General features: G+C 47.0%; 1 protein-coding gene across 2 annotated transcripts in view; it reads left to right on the forward strand.

Moving 5' to 3' along the window:
- ADGRG4 (adhesion G protein-coupled receptor G4) overlaps positions 1-15,790 on the forward strand; it is a 211,597-nt gene that overhangs the window by 156,863 nt on the left and 38,944 nt on the right. The gene's annotated exons all lie outside the window — the stretch shown is intronic.

The raw sequence follows: 15,790 nt of genomic DNA on the forward strand, positions 1-15,790 counted from the left end.
ATTCCGCCTCCGCAGCTCAAGCTTGTCTCCGGGTGGTCACAGAATATGTCTCAGCCAGAGGGGCCACCGAGAATGCAGACAACATGTGCCCCAAGTCATTTCCCAGCAAGACGTCTGCAGGAAAATCCTCCATCAAGCCGACCTCGACAAGGCCATCCCCGACTCCCCAGTTCAGGTGAATCCTGGCAGTGGGCAGTCGATGTATGGCTCCCCCTGCTAAACGGACTGCCACTGTCCGGTCCGTCTTCTCTTGGTCCCGGACGAGATGAGGCTTCACAAGGGTCAAAGTTGCCCCGGAATCTCTTAGTCCCTGCATACGTTTCCCAGTAACCCACACGACCTGTCGATGCTGTTGTCGATTATCTGCCTGGGCTGCCTGCACGGGGTCTACTTCATGCAGCACTTCCCCCATCTCTTCCACCCCTTGGTTAGTCATAGCCCCCAATGCCGGGTCAGCTTCCCCTTGGTAGCAGTGTACAGCAGCCCGGATAAAGGTAGCTGTTCCCGCCTTTGGCCACTGGGTATGCTGAGTCCGGTTAGGACATTGTCTTTGCAGGTGACCCAGCTGACGGCAGGTGTGGCATCGCGCCGCAGGGGGACTGTGGTAGGCCGGGTTTCTAGCTGGTCCCCCTACAATCTTCGGTGGTTTGGGGCCCTCCAGGTCCATGGGCGGGCCCCTAGTGACCATCTCTGATCCGGACAACTGCGGCCTCCTGGCATCATGATGTTCATCGGCCAGACGAGCGGCTTCCTCAAGAGTCGTTGGCCTCCGGTCCCGAAGCCATTCCTGTGTCTCGGGGGTTAGTTCATTAAAGAATCGTTCTAACAAGAAGAGCTGGAGGACGTCCTCCTTAGTCGTTGCTTGGCTCCCTTGTACCCACTGTAGCAGTGACCGCCGTAATTTACAGGCCCATTCAGCGTGGGTATCGGTTACGCGTTGTGACGGACTCAGCTCCTGCTGAGCCCATCTTTTGAGTAGACCCTCTGGGTTGTGGCACCCACCCACCTAGGGCGAGCTTACCTTGTGAGAAACCACCCCCTATACAGGGAGCGTCAGGGGCAAGACCAAGGGGGTGAGCCACCATGACTGCTGGGACCAGACGACCGGCTCAGGGGACACTATTGAGTGTCTGGCAACAGGACGAGCAAGAAGCAAGACAAGACAAGACGTAGGTGCAAGGTATCTTCATTAGGATAACTCAGGATCACATACAGTGCAAATACGTGAGAAAGCAAACACGGAAAGGTGCGTGCGTGGGCACGCCAAGGTCCATAGCATGGTACGTGCCAGGTGGCACGCCTAGGTACAGGTAACGGCACGATGGCATCGGACTCCGGACTGCTGGCAACGATCGACATCATCAAGGCATCAGGCTGCGGACATCAGCTCCGGACGTCAGGCCGCAGTCATCCAGCTCATGATCTCTGGCAGCGATCGGCAGGATCCGGGCATCCGGCAGGCAAACCAGGTTTCAGGCAAGGTGGCACGACAGATATCCAGGCATGGTGCGTGTTAGGGAACAAGCCGAGGTCCGAGGCTAGGTGCAAGGCAAAGTGCGTGTGTAGGGGACACTCCAGGGTTCGAGGCTAGGTGCGTTTGTTGGGGACACGCCAGGGTTCAAGGCTAGGTGCAAGGCAAAGTGCGTGTGTAGGTGACACGCCAGGGTTCAAGACTAGGTGCGTGTGTAGGGGACACACCAGGGTTCACAAAACAAGACAGGGTGCGTGTGTGGAGACATGCCAAGGCACAAGGTATGAGACAGAGTGCGTGTGTAGAGACACGTCAAGGCACAAGGTACGAAACAGAGTCCTGAGCGTGCAAAGGGCATGCCAGGGTCAGGCGAGGCAAAGTCCTGCGCGTGCAGAGAGGCACGCCAGGAACAGGGTTCAAGGACCAGGCAAGACAGGGATCAGAGCAGAACAAAGTTAACAAAGAGTTGTGCAAGAGTAGCACGAAAAGGCACAGTGCGAGAACCAGCGTGAGTGCAAGGGAGCACGGAGACCACGGCTGGGAGCGCCGGCAGGCAGTACTGACGATGGCAGTTGCAGGCGGGCACGACTAAAGGCGGCACCGCCACGGGGCCACGCAGCCAGACCACTATAGCACTGGACGGGGCACGGCTGAGGCACACAGGCGAGCATGGCTAGAGGCGGCACGGCTGAGGCACACCAGGCAGGCACAGAGGCACGGAACCACAAGGCAGGGCTAGGTAAAGACACAGGACAGAGACACGTACAGACAGTACGGCAAAGCCTAGTGCGAAAAGTGCAAGGGCGCACGAAACATCAGGGACAATACAAAGAACAAGGCAGAGACCTGCGCATGCAAAGAGCATGCAGGGACAGAGACAGAAGCAGGGTACCAGAAGCCACAAAGCAGAGCAAGACATGACACGAGGACAGAAACAGAGCAAACAAGGACTACAAGGCAAAGCAAGGCAAAGATAAAACATGGCACGAGAGACAACACTAGACAAGACACGAGACAAGAGACGGAGTACGAGCACGGAGCGTGTGCAGAGATGCACGACAGAGCAGAGTGCAAGGGCACAGAATAGAGGGAGCGCCCCACAGACCAAGCAGCCATGCAGGGACACCACACAATACTCAGGCCCTGAGCATAGGAAGGGGCGGCCTGATATAGGGCATAGCACCTCCTCTTCCAGGTCAGGACCAGGGGAGCACTTCCGGGTTCAGATCCACAGGATAACAGAGCACAGTCACATGATCAGAGTTCCAGACATGACGAGACGACTGCAGATCCAGTGCAGAAACCTAGACAGGTCACATGATCAGAGTTCTAGACATGACGAGATGATTGCCGAACCAGACAGTGCAGGATCCTAGGAAAGGTCACATGATCAGCGTTTCAGACATGACGAGATGATTGCAGAACCAGACAGTGCAGGATCCAGGCAGGAACACATGATCAGGAATCCTAGACATGACGAGAAGATCATATAAGGCAGAGCAGAAACGCAGGCATCCTGCAGCTCAGACATGAGGTGAGTGTGCACACCGCTCTAGGGAACATGCAGGACAGCAGACAAGATATGCACATTGCTCCAGAAGTTCTTGAGACAAAACAGACATGGCAGACATGACAAACATGGCGGACATGACACGCGTTTTATAAGTCCGTAGATCATTTGGCGGTATGCCTCTGGTGTCAGCGCATACCGGGCCAAGATCACTTCTTTGATCCGCTCATAGTCCATACAGTCCTCATCAGGTACCGTGCGATAGGCGTCCGCTGCCCGGCCTGTCAGCTTGCTGGCCAGAATCTGAACCCATTCCTCCGGCTTCACTTGATGAAGGGCACACTGCCGCTCAAAGTCCTGCAGAAAACCATCAATGTCTTCCTCTGCCTCCCCCAACTGTCGGAAGGCATTATACTGGATCTTTTTGTGGCTTACTGTTGAAGGTACCTGGTCGAAGGCCAGAGCTCCCCCTGCTCGCTGACTCTCCTCTCTCCGCTCTGCCATCTCCATCTTGGCCAGCTCCACTTTGGTCCGCTCTGCCATCTCCATCTTGGCTAGCTCTATCCTGGTCCACTCGGCCATCTTTTCCTTCAGATCAGTACGCACATCAGCCATCACCTCTCGTATGATCTCTACCGCAGGATTTGGGCCATAGAATGCCAATCTGTTCTTTACCTCCCTCTGGAATTCGGTCTCCTCCACGTTCACATTGGGGGGCGCTGCACTGTCGTGTTCCATGATGGCTGCTATCAAATCCGCTTTTGTTTTGTTGCTGGTGATCAACCCTCGGGCTTCCACCAGATCTTTTAATGTAGTCCTCTTTAACTTCTGGTAGTTGTTTTCCATTCATTCCTTTCCTCCTGTAGAAGGGGTATCATATCCCGCCGCTGCCACCAGTATAACGGGGTCTACCAAGCTGGGGTACCTCTTTCAGTACCACCCTGTGTTTTCGGAGGTCCGCTCTGCGTTGGCTGGAGTCTGAATGAATGACGCTGGCTGGAATTCCTTGGTTACATGGGCACATATAAAAGATCACTGCTTCTCCATGTATTTCCAGTCTGACAACACTTTACTCACAGGACACAGAATATATCACACAGATACAGAGGGCCGGCCAATAGAAAAGCGGCAGGCCAGACATACATTACAAAAGCCGTAGGTGGCCGGAGCCTGCCGATGTTTACTGTGGGAATTACAAAGGTGGGGGGAGGGCGGACAAAAGGAGAATATCGTGTCCCCTCTGCCCAGGGGCGCAGCCTGTGGTGTTGTGAGTTCATTTTCCCCTTCACTACTGAGGCCCGAGGAACTCCCTCTTCTGGTGAAGAAAGGTAGTGAGCCTGATTGTCAAACACCTGGGGCTGATTATGATGACTGGCTGAGTGGAGTTAATGACTGGATATAAGGCTGCCGACGCCCTTCTGCCCTGCGGGTGATTTCTCTGTGAACTTCTAGGAAACCAGTCTGATTCCTGCTCATCTAAAGCTAAGATTTCTGCTTTGCCTTTTTGCATTAGTGTTTTGTTTTCCTTGCTTTTCTGGATTCTGCCATTCCCTGCTGGGGTGAGCTGAATCTCCTTTTGCCTGTTGCTCTGTCTTCAGAATATTCCTGAGTACTGTCATAGCCTTTTTTGAAGCCTAGCGTCTTCAGGGCCTTTTTTACTGTCAGTTTGTTGGCTCTTATTTTCATAGGGTTTTTCACGGATTGCAGACAGCAGCCTTCCTGTCCTTACCTATCTAAGATAGCTTGGGCCCCATCTTTGCTCAGTCTATCTTTCTGTCTGTGTTTTGTTCTTTCTTCTTGCTTCACCGTCATTATATGTGGGGGGCTGCCTTTTGCTTTGGGGTCTGCTCTGGGGCAGTTTAGATTTCCCTTTCTGTCTTTAGGCTATGTAGTCCTCCGGCTGTGATCGAGGGGCCTAGGGCATCGTAGGAGCCCCCCACGGCTACTGCTAGTTGTGTTGATAGGTTCAGGGGTCTGCAATCCGATAGCTGCCAACTTCTCTGGTTTTCTGGACTTAGCTAGCATTTCTATTTTTGCCTCCTACGGTGACTCAATCATAACAGAATCACCCGCCATACAGCAGATCCTAGGGTACTCAATTGCAGGAAAGAATTGTATTAAAAAAAAAAAAAAAAAAGTGTATATTTTTTCCTCTATATCTCTGAGGCCGTAGGGGGAATTTTTTTTCTCTCAATGGAGATAAAGCAATTGTCTGATCGTGTGGAGCAGCTCGCTGCGGAAGTGCGGGGAATTTCCGCCTACCTTGCTCATTCACATGCTGCTGAACCAAAGATTCCTACACCTGATGTATTTTTTGGGGATCGGTCTAAATTTTTGAATTTCAAAAATAATTGTAAATTATTTTTTGCCTTGAAGCCTAACTCGTCAGGGAGCTCCGCGCAGCAGGTTAAAATTGTCATCTCTTTGCTGCGTGGCGATCCCCAGGATTGGGCGTTTTCTTTGAAACCAGATGATCCTATTCTGACTAATGTGAACGCATTTTTTCAGGCCTTGGGGTTGTTGTATGATGAACCTAATGCCATTGATCAGGCTGAAAAGACCCTGCTGGCATTGAACCAGGGTCGTGATTCTGCAGAATTGTACTGTCAAAAATTCCGAAAGTGGGCAGTACTTACTACCTGGAATGATAATGCCTTGGCTGCTCTCTTTCGGAAGGGGTTGTCAGAAGCCGTAAAAGATACTTTGGTGGGATTTCCTGTTCCCTCTGGTCTTGACGATTCTATGTCTTTAGCCATTCAGGTTGATCGGCGTTTGCGCGAACGTAGAGCTGCACGAGAGGTGTTGCCACCTGTTGAACAGATGTCTGAACCTATGCAATGTGATAGAGTTTTTTCCAGAGAGCAGCGTCAGGAGTTCAGAAGGCGTAATAAGTTGTGTTTTTTCTGTGGAGATGCCTCGCATATTATTTCTGTCTGTCCTAAACGCGAGAAACGCCTTGCACACACGTTTTCTGTTGGTGGTGTTCAACCTAAGTTTCTTCTGGCTATTACTCTGATCTGCTCCCTGTCCACATTTTCCGCCAAGGCTTTTGTGGATTCGGGAGCAGCTCTAAACCTAATGGACTTGGATTTTGCTAAACGTTGTGGATTTCCGATGACACCTCTGCAGACACCTATCCCTTTGAGGGGGATTGATGCTACTCCTTTGGCTAAAAATAAACCTCAGTTTTGGACCCAGGTGGTAATGCGGGTCGCCCCAGACCATCAAGAAAATTGCAGGTTTTTGGTGTTACATAATCTGCATGATACTATTGTTCTGGGGTTTCCCTGGTTACAAATTCATAATCCAGTTTTGGATTGGAAATCTGTGTCTGTGGTGAGTTGGGGTTGTCGGTGTGCCTTTAGTGAGACTCCGGTGTTTTCCACCTCTCCTCAGTCGCATGATGTTCCTGATTATTTGGCGGACTTTTATGATGTATTTAGTGAGAATGAGTCTGTGTCTCTGCCTCCTCATAGGAGTTATGACTGTGCAATTGAACTGAGCCCGGGGTGTAAATTTCCCAAGGGTCGGCTCTTCAATTTATCTGTACCCGAGCACAAGGCTATGTGATCCTATATTAAGGAGGCGTTGGAGAAGGGTCATATTAGACCATCCTCGTCACCCTTAGGTGCCGTTTTTTTTTGTAGCCAAAAAGGATGGATCATTAAGACCTTGTATTAATTATCGTGCTCTCAACAAAATTACTGTTAAATATCAGTATCCTTTACCCCTGATTTCTGATCTATTCTCCAGAGTTAAAGGTGCTTGCTGGTTTACCAAGCTTGACCTCAGGGGGGCGTATAATCTTATTCGCATTAAGCATGGGGATGAATGGAAGATGGCGTTTAATACTCCGGAGGGACATTTTGAGTACCTGGTGATGCCTTTTGGGCTCACTAATGCCCCTTCTGTCTTCCAGTGCTTCATGAACGATATTTTCCGAGATTTTGTCGATAAATTTTTGATTATCTATCTGGATGATATTTTGATCTTCTCCAAGGATTGGGATTCTCATGTGGAACATATTAGGACTGTGTTCCGGATCTTGAGGGAGAATTCCCTGTATGTCAAAGGATCTAAATGCCTTTTGGGAGTACAGAGGATTTCTTTTTTGGGATTTATTTTGTCCCCGTCAACTATTGAAATGGACCCGGCCAAGGTACAGGCCATTTACGATTGGGTTCAGCCCACTTCTTTGAAGGCCCTCCAGAAGTTTTTGGGTTTTGCTAATTTTTATCGGAAATTTATAGCAAAATTTTCTAGTATTGCCAAGCCATTGACTGATTTGACTAAGAAGGGTGCTGATGTGTTAAATTGGTCTCCGGAGGCTGTTTCTTCCTTTCAGGAGCTGAAGCGAAGATTCACCTCCGCCCCGGTTTTGCGGCAACCTGATGTCTCACTTCCGTTCCAGGTAGAGGTGGATGCTTCTGAGATTGGTGCAGGAGCTGTTTTGTCCCAAAAGGATCCTGTAACATCTAAAATGAATCCCTGTGCTTTCTTTTCCCGAAAGTTCTCTCCATCTGAACGTAACTATGATGTGGGGAATCGGGAACTGTTAGCCATGAAATGGGCATTTGAGGAGTGGAGACATTGGTTGGAGGGAGCTAAGCATCAAGTCGTGGTCCTCACTGACCACAAGAATTTGATTTACCTAGTGTCGGCTAAGCGCTTGAACCCTAGACAGGCTAGGTGGGCCTTGTTTTTTACACGTTTTGATTTTGTGGTTTCTTTTCTTCCTGGAACTAAGAATGTCAAGGCTGACGTCCTCTCTAGGAGCTTCTTTGCTGATTCTCCTGTGGTGACCAAGCCTGCTACCATCTTAGGCGAAGGGGTAGTTCTTTTTGCCATCTCGCCCGATTTGAGACGTGATCTGGAAGAGTTCCAGGAGGACAAACCTGAGCGTTGTCCCAGTGGAAAGTTGTATGTTCCTGACCAGTGGAAGAAGAGAGTGATGTCTGAAGTTCATTGCTCTGCTTTGGCTGGTCATCCAGGTATTTTTGGTACTAGAGATCTGGTGAGTCGGTCTTTTTGGTGGCCCTCCTTGTCTCGTGATGTCAGGAATTTTGTGCAGTCCTGTGGGACGTGCTCCCGGTCTAAATCGTGTTCTCGCTCTAGTGGGTTGTTGATACCTTTGCCTGTCCCCAAGAGGCCATGGACCCATATTTCAATGGATTTCATCTCTGATATGCCTGTCTCTCAAAGGATGACTGTTATTTGGGTGATTTGTGATAGGTTCTCTAAGATGGTTCATCTTGTACCACTCCCTAAGTTGCCGTCTTCCTCTGAATTGGTGCCCCTGTTTTTACAACAGGTGGTTCGCTTGCACGGGATTCCTGAGAACATTGCATCTGACAGAGGAGTGCAGATTGTGTCTAGATTTTGGAGAACTTTCTGTTCCAAGCTGGGAATTCAGTTGTCCTTCTCCTCTGCTTTTCACCCTCAGACCAATGGGCAGACAGAGAGAACAAACCAGACCTTGGAGTCATATTTGAGATGTTTTATTTCTGCTGATCAGGATGATTGGGTTTCATTTTTGCCCTTGGCCGAATTTGCTTTAAATAATAGAGCTAGTTCTGCCACTTTGATGTCACTTTTTTTTTGTAACTTTGGGTTTCATCCTCGATTTTCTTCAGGACAGGTGGAGCCCTCTGCCTGCCCAGGTGTTGACACTGTGGTGGAGAGAATGCAGCAGATCTGGGACCAAGTGGTGGATAAGTTATCTCAATCCCAGGAAAAGGCCCAGCGGTTTTCCAACCGACATAGGACCATTGGTCCCCAGTTTAAGGTTGGTGATATGGTGTGGTTATCATCAAAAAATATTGCTATGAAGGTGGCTTCTCCTAAGTTTAAGCCTAGATTTATTGGACCTTACAAGATTTTGGAGATTATTAATCCGGTCTCTTTTCGTTTGGCTCTTCCTGTCACATTTAAAATCCATAACGTGTTCCATAAATCTTTGTTGAAGAGGTTTGTTGAACCTGTTGTTCCAGGGGTTGCACCTCCAGACCCTGTATTGGTTGAAGGTAACATGGAATATGAGATAGAGAAAGTACTGGATTCCCGTCTGGCTAGACGGAGACTCCAGTATTTGGTTAAGTGGAAGGGTTATGGTCAGGAGGATAATTCCTGGGTCTCTGCCTCTGATATTCATGCCAAAAGATTGGTGCGTGCCTTTCATCGGGCTCACCCTGATCGCCCTGGTGGCGTGGTTGAGGGTTCGGTGACCCCTCCTCAAAGGGGAGGTACTGTTGTGAGTTCATTTTCCCCTTCACTATTGAGGCCCGAGGAACTCCCTCTTCTGGTGAAGAAAGGTAGTGAGCCTGATTGTCAAACACCTGGGGCTGATTATGATGACTGGCTGAGTGGAGTTAATGACTGGATAAAAGGCTGCCGACGCCCTTCTGCCCTGCGGGTGATTTATCTGTGAACTTCTAGGAAACCAGTCTGATTCCTGCTCATCTAAAGCTAAGATTTCTGCTTTGCCTTTTTGCATTAGTGTTTTGTTTTCCTTGCTTTTCTGGATTCTGCCATTCCCTGCTGGGGTGAGCTGAATCTCCTTTTGCCTGTTGCTCTGTCTTCAGAATATTCCTGAGTACTGACATAGCCTTTTTTGAAGCCTAGCGTCTTCAGGGCCTTTTTTACTGTCAGTTTGTTGGCTCTTATTTTCATAGGGTTTTTCACGGATTGCAGACAGCAGCCTTCCTGTCCTTTCCTATCTAAGCTAGCTTGGGCCCCATCTTTGCTCAGTCTATCTTTCTGTCTGTGTTTTGTTCTTTCTTCTTGCTTCACCGTCATTATATGTGGGGGGCTGCCTTTTGCTTTGGGGTCTGCTCTGGGGCAGTTTAGATTTCCCTTACTGTCTTTAGGCTATGTAGTCCTCCGGCTGTGATCGAGGGGCCTAGGGCATCGTAGGAGCCCCCCACGGCTACTGCTAGTTGTGTTGATAGGTTCAGGGGTCTGCAATCCGATAGCTGCCAACTTCTCTGGTTTTCTGGACTTAGCTAGCATTTCTATTTTTGCCTCCTACGGTGACTCAATCATAACACTGTGGGCTGATTAGGGATATGCATCTCACATGGAACCTATTATCTAATATATAAAGCTCAAAGTGTGTATGTATGTGTGTATGTATGTGTGTGTATGTGTGTATGTCCGGGATATGCATCCGCACCGTCGCAGCTACAGCCACAAAATTTGGCACAGTCACACGTCTGGACCCCGAGAGCGTCGTAAGCTATGTTGTGAGGTGAAATTTTAACCCCGCGCATTCCAATTCACCAAACAATTTTGCCCCTATCTACATACTGGGGGAACAAGTGTGTGTGCGTCAAGCCCCGCCCCTCATTATGATGTCACAATGCTCCTATTTGCATACTGGGGAAGCAGTGTGTGCGTATCAAGCCCCGCCCCTCATTATGATGTCACAATGGTTGCCATGGCAACGCTGATGTCATCATAGGTTGCAAGCCCTGCCGCCACTCATTATGATGTCATAATGGTTGACTATGGGATGGAGGATGTGTGATGGGTATATGGGCACTGGACTATGGGATGGAGGATATGTATGACGGGTATATGGGCACGGGACTATGGGATGGCGGATATGTATGATGGGTATATGGGCATGGGACTATGGGATGGAGAATATGTATGATGGGTATATGGGCATGGGACTATGGGATGGAGGATGTGTGATGGGTACATCTGCACTGGACTATGGGATGGAGGATATGTTTGACGGGTATATGGGCACGGGACTATGGGATGGCGGATATGTATATGGGCACGGGACTATGGGATGGAGGATGTGTGATGGGTATATGGGCACTGGACTATGGGATGGAGGATATGCATGACGGGTATATGGGCACGGGACTATGAGATGGCGAATATGTATGATGGGTATATGGGCATGGGACTATGGGATGGAGGATATGTATGATGGGTATATGGGCATGGAACTATGAGATGAAGGATGTATGATGGGTATATGGGCACTCGACTATGGGATGGCGAATATGTATGATGGGTATATGGGCATGGGACTATGGGATGGAGAATATGTATGATGGGTATATGGGCACTTGACTATGGGATGGAGGATATGTTTGACGGGTATATGGGCACGGGACTATGGGATGGCGGATATGTATATGGGCACGGGACTATGGGATGGAGGATGCGTGATGGGTATATGGGCACTGGACTATGGGATGGAGGATATGTATGACGGGTATATGGGCATGGGACTATGGCATGGAGAATATGTATGATGGGTATATGGGCATGGGACTATGGGATGGAGGATGTGTGATGGGTATATGGGCACTCGACTATGGGATGGCGAATATGTATGATAGGTATATGGGCATGGGACTATGGGATGGAGAATATGTATGATGGGTATATGGGCATGGGACTATGGGATGGAGGATGTGTGATGGGTATATGGGCACTCAACTATGGGATGGCGAATATGTATGATGGGTATATGGGCATGGGACTATGGGATGGAGAATTTGTATGATGGGTATATGGGCACGGGCCTATGGGATCGTGGATATGTATGATGGGTATATGGGCACGGGACTATGGGATGGAGGATAATTATAATTTGCTATAACTAACCACAGTTAGTTACTATGCCCGGGCAGCGCTGGGCTCTTCAGCTAGTACATACATATAACTGCACAACATTCTCTGGGTGCTGAGTGGTTCTGTAACACGTAACAGGCTCTATTACAATCATAATCCAATTTTAGTTGTAACCCTATTTACTAGGACACCGTTTTTTAGATTAAGCATCCACCCGTAATCGATATTTGAGCAAGAAAGGGCTGTAATGAAACTTATATTTCTCCTTGTGCCCAATTTTTATGCCCCAGTCGTGCCCAGTGAATAATGGGAATCTGGCTGTGATTGACAACCACTCTCCTACTGTTACGATAAAGAATCGTGTGACTCCATCTGTTTAGTTTCCTTTAAGAGAACTTGACACCTATAAGATTCCCAATCTGTGGTCAGCATGTATCAGGCACTGGCTGTACAATCTCAGCCAGATATATTTCACTCTGTAACACTGCGGAGTTTCACAGAAAAACATACTTTTAATAGTCGCCGAGGACCAAACCCCGTGGTAGACTAGTGGGACTCGGCAGCTGGAAAGACAGACCTCAACCTCTGTGCGCATACAGGCAGAGACCCGTTAGTCACTGTTAACATGCGGGGAGAGGTCGTTAGGGACCCGCCTGTCTGACTAGTGTACAGCATGGCTAGTAAAAGTATATTTTACTCTGAAACGCTGCAGTCAGTTGTGTTTTACTCTGAAACGCTGCAGCCAGTTGTGTTTTACTCTGAAAACGCTGCAGCCAGTTGTGTTTTACTCTGAAACGCTGCAGTCAGTTATGTTTTACTCTGAAACGCTGCAGTCAGTTATGTTTTACTCTGAAACGCTGCAGCCAGTTATATTTTACTCTGAAACGCTGCAGCCTGTTATGTTTTACTGTGAAACGCTGCAGCCAGTTATGTTTTACTCTGAAACGCTGCAGCCAGTTATGGTTTTACTCTGAAACACTGCAGCCAGCTATGCTTTACGCTGAAACACTGCAGCCAGTTACGTTTTACTCTGAAACGCTGCAGCCAGTTATGTTTTACTCTGAAACGCTGCAGCCAGTTACGTTTTACTGTGAAACGCTGCAGCCAGTTACAATTTACTCTGAAATGCTGCAGCCAGTTATGTTTTACTCTGAAACGCTGCAGCCAGTTATGCTTTACTCTGAAACGCTGCAGCCAGCTATGCTTTACTCTGAAACGCTGCAGCCAGCTATGCTTTACTCTGAAACTCTGCAGCCAGTTATGTTTTACTCTGAAACGCTGCAGCCAGTTATATTTTACTCTGAAATGCTGCAGCCAGTTATATTTTACTTTGAAACGCTGCAGCCAGTTATATTTTACTCTGAAACGCTGCAGCCTGTTATGTTTTACTCTGAAACGCTGCAGCCAGTTATGCTTTATTCTGAAAAGCTGTAGTCAGTTATGTTTTATTATGCCATGAAAAACATACTTTTAATAGCCATGCTATACACTCATTGGACAGGTGAGTCCACAGCGGCTTCTCCCCGCCCACTGAAAAGCTGCAGCATTTCAGAGTAAAACATACCTAGCTGAGCTAGTACTTCTGGTGCCTGATACATGCTGTCTTCGGATTGGGCAGCATATATCAGTTCTGAAGTTCTTTTTAAATATCATCGTCATGAGCAAACACAGAATCTAAGAGTGCCCCATCCCCAGTCTGCTCCCCAAAGTTAATGTGGCTTGCTAAATCCCACTCAAAGTTTTTCAGTAAAATATGCGCGCCTCCTAATTGGGTCGATAAAAACCTAATTTCATTCTGTAAAAAAACAAGCCATCATACAATTATAGAAGAAGTCTGATCACTTGGTGGTCTCTGCTGTTTTCTGAAGACTTAACTGGGTGATAAGCATAGCACCTCTTCATATTGGTCAGCAGCGCATTGCAACTTTTGGAGTTCACCCCACTAACGCTGTGGCTCTGCCTCTTTGGTGATTGCTGGTGCTGCCTCCTTCTCCAGTGCCACTGTGCTCTGGGCCAGAACTGCTGGAAAACAGATGTAAGGGCATGAAAGACTTCAGACTGCAGGCACCAACGAGACTGGATTTAGTAACCCAAAGACAGAAACATTTTTTTTCCATTTTACTGCACACAGTCTAAGGAGTCATGGGAATCTTGTTGCTTAATGCCGTACAAGATTATTACTGATACCCAGCAGTGGAGTACAGAAAAGGTGGATGATAAAATACAACAATGTCAAAAGAAAGAGAAGACATGATATAAGTAAAATGCGGTGACATGTCAGGATGCAGCCTATGAATGGATACAATGATGAACATAACTCGTGTTACATAGGTTGAAAAATGACCTTGATCCATCAAGTTCTCCCTTCCTCCACCAATTATACATTTTGTCACAAAATTAACTATAACCTGCAATGTGATGTGTATCGAGGAAATCATCTGCCCTGGTTCTAAAACATGTTACAGTGTCTGCCACTACTACCCCTTGTGGTCGGCATTCCACATTCTGACTGCTCTAACGGTAAAGAACCCTTTCCTATTTAGCAGCAGGAATCATCTGTTTCCACCCATAGTGAGTGCCCCCTGGTCCTAAGTTTGGTCTTTGGATGGAATGTCATGTCTCTTGGACTGATCGCATATATTTATATTTATATATATATATATATATATATATATATAGTAAATGAGATCTCGAGATGTCTTCTGAGCTAAACAAGCCCAACTTTTCCAACCTCTCATCATATGAGAGTCTTCCATCACTCCTATTTGCAAAAGCACAATTACATTACATGGATGCAGATTAATACGAAACAAAATTGTCATAGCAGAACACAATCAATGCTGAGAAAGGAATATACAGCTATGCAGATTGATGGGCCGGTAACTGAACAATACACTTATCTTTTTTCTATTCATCCTTTATTTCTGTCATCAAAACTTTCTGTTCACTGCTCCTTTCAAATATCAGTATGTTCTGTCTGGTTTTATGCCTCAGTCATATAGTTATTTCTTATTTATAGCCTCTAAATTTCAATAAATTATTATGCATAACTCACATTGTATTCATCCACAATTCTATAGACGTGTCTGCTGGGTAGACAATGGGAAATACAATGTGTGGTGATATGATCACATAATCATAAATTAATGATACAGCGTGTTCATGGATGAAACCTGATCGGTACATTGCATTGGTATATAATGAAAGACTATTAGGCACCATGATGAACATGTGAGTTACATTCTTTGGAGGAAGACAAGATACTCTTGGTTTCAAGTGATGCAAAATGTTTTCATTCAAGTCCGTGAATAATGGGGAAACAATTTGGAGCGAGTAAATATCAGTGAAAAGTGACTATGAGTGACTATAAGAAAAACATTTCAACCCATCCCGGGTCTTAATCATTACATCACTGGTTATGGTAGAGTAGCATTAAATCACTATTAGTGGTAGAAGAGGAGGAGAGTCTCCGTCAGGACGACTATCCAGCATTCTCTCTATGTGAACCTGACGGAGACTCTCCTCCACATCTATATATCTACCTATTCTACATGGATTTACTGTATGTAATCCATCTCTTCTATCCTGTCGGCTCCTGCAGTGATTTTACAGTACATTGCAGATGTATTACCGGCTTTTCTTCTATCTATGTAATATATATATACATATGTGTGTGTCACTGACATCTATATATCTATGCTATATATTCTATGTGTATATATCTATTCTATTCTAACCTGTAACGCTGTGCTTATACTGAAAACGATGTGTAAATGACAGAGAATTGCTGTGTGTAAAAGCTCATGTTAAAATCACATTGCATTCGGCTATCAATCGCTCTGCATTTGGATGTAAATCTGATGCTAGGTGTGAAAAATCGGATTGTAGTCGCATTACACTCCTGTGACTCTCGGCAGAGAGACTCGGACCGATTTTTCTTAAGTTTAGTGTGACGTCGGCCTTATAGTGTACATTGCTGTCTGCAGAATGAGTTACATGAAGTTATTCTGATGGTCTGCCTTTATCTGAGCTCCCCTCCACTGATTTATGACCACAAACCACATGAAAGTTGAATGTGCAGAGATACAAAAAGTCTGAAAAAGCCAAACAATGCAAAATTTCGAATGCAACCACTATTACATCGTGTGTCCCGTTCATCATGAAAAATTTGGTGAAAGGTCTTCATTACACTTGTAAAATCCAGACTTTCTTGT

The sequence above is a fragment of the Dendrobates tinctorius genome, unplaced genomic scaffold (genome assembly GCF_039654945.1).
Source record: "Dendrobates tinctorius isolate UK_male_01 unplaced genomic scaffold, ASM3965494v1 ptg000133l, whole genome shotgun sequence".
Taxonomy (NCBI): domain Eukaryota; kingdom Metazoa; phylum Chordata; class Amphibia; order Anura; family Dendrobatidae; genus Dendrobates; species Dendrobates tinctorius.